We start from the raw sequence: 1,962 nt of genomic DNA on the forward strand, positions 1-1,962 counted from the left end.
AGGAAAGGCTTGAGGGAGCTGGGTCTGTTCAGCCTCCAGAGGAGACACTGAGAGGGGACCTCCCCAATGTCTGTCAGTGTCTGTAGGGAGGGGCCAGAGCACGGACCAGGCTCTGCTCTGTGGGGCCCAGCAATGGGACAAGAGGAATGGGCAGGAACTGATGCCCAGGAAGTTCCACCTGAACATGAGGAAGAACCTCTTTGCTGTGCAGTGACCCGGCACTGAACAGATTGTCCAGAGAAGGTGTGGAGTCTCCTCCCTGGGGATATTCCAGAACCATCTGGACACAATCCTGTGCCATGTGTTCTGGGATGGCCCTGCCTGAGCAGGGAGGTGGGTCCAGATGCCCCACTGTGGTCTCTACCAGCCTGACCCAGCCTGTGATTCCATAAAACTGAGCACTGCCAGCCTGCTGGGTGTGAATTTCCTTCCTGTCCTCATTTCTCAGGAGAAAGTGCTGCTTAAAATGCCTCTGAGCAAATGTCTCCATTCACCCTCATCTTGCTCTTGACTTTTTGGCTTCTCCTTGACTGCAGGGTCCTCCTGTGAAATGCCCTCTTGCCAACAACACACTTCCATCCCCAAATCCTTACTCATAAATGTCAACACTTCTGGAGATAAGAAGTAAAAGTGGGCTCTAAACCTTTATTTCAACTCGTAATGACACTTCTGATTTTAAAGAGCCCAGTGTTAAGCAGTTTCATTGGATTTTCAGCCTAAATCAACAGTAATGGGGGAAGTCCCACCCTTGTCACACAGTCTTTCACCCCACCAGGAATGGGAAGTTTGCATCTCATACACACACAGGTTCGCAGCTCTCACACTTTCCAATCCATATTCTGAGATTTACTGGGCATTAACTTGTCTTTAAATGTCTTTTAACGATAAATTTACTCATTTGCTTTTGTGATGGGATGTGACAAGGTGGTGTGACATTTGTTTGATCCTGGTAAAATAGGGAAGCTTTTCAAAGATGAATCGAGCGAGTGGTAAATTATTCATATGCAGTGTCTGGAAATCTTTGCATTGGTTTCCTAAATCACAGCAACCAGGAAAATTGGAAACCTCAGCTAATACCCTCGTAATAATGTGTCATCCAGAAAGGAATTAGAACTAATATTTTGTCACTTTTCAGCACTTTTTGTGAGCGCTGCTGCTGTAAATGCTTTGTGCTGCTTGATGGAAAGCTGGGGATGGCATATCCTGCCCATTGTGGAGATTGCAAGGCAAGGAATATTGCAAGGCTCACATCCCAGCCCCAGTGATGGGAAAGGATTGCTGGGAGCATATCCTTATTGTCAGAGTGGTGGGAAAAACGAGGTCTCTGTGAGTGGAGAGCAAGAGGGAGTTTGGAAGGTGGGTGGAGCTGAGCAGGGACAGAGCCAGGAGGATTTTATCCTTCTGGAGTGGAATTTTATCCTTGACATTCAGAGGTAGGGGAGCAGCAGCCTCCAGGGGCTCAGTCACCAGCACTCAGGGATGGAGAGCTGGGAGAGCTGTTTTCTGCTTAAATCTCACCTACATCATCTGAGCCTTGGGATAGCCCTCGCTGGGATTCCTGAAGGTGGCACAGGGAAAAAGGAGGCAGGTTTGGAGCAGCAGCAGACATGGGGTCCATCCTCTGCAAATGACTTGTTCTGTGCAGCCCTGATGTGTGACAGGTGAAACACTGCAAAGACAGCGACAAAACTTCTCTGGTTGTCCCAGCACAGCTTCCCAAGGGACACTGAGAGCATCCTTTCACCAGGAGCATCACTGGCACCACTGTAAAGTCACCGAGGTCACATCACCAGTGATTCCCCAGCCCCACATTCCCATGTGTGTGTCTCTGTGCTTTCCAAAGCCTGGGGAGGGCAGGCAGCCAACATCAGAGGTGTGACACTGAAATACCACCCAGGAGAAGGGACTTCTTCATCTTATCTCTCCACAGGAATGTTTTTATTTTATAGTAATAAGTGATGC

This window comes from Manacus vitellinus, unplaced genomic scaffold (assembly GCF_001715985.3).
Source record: "Manacus vitellinus isolate BGI_N305 unplaced genomic scaffold, ASM171598v3 scaffold_40_pilon, whole genome shotgun sequence".
NCBI lineage: Eukaryota > Metazoa > Chordata > Aves > Passeriformes > Pipridae > Manacus > Manacus vitellinus.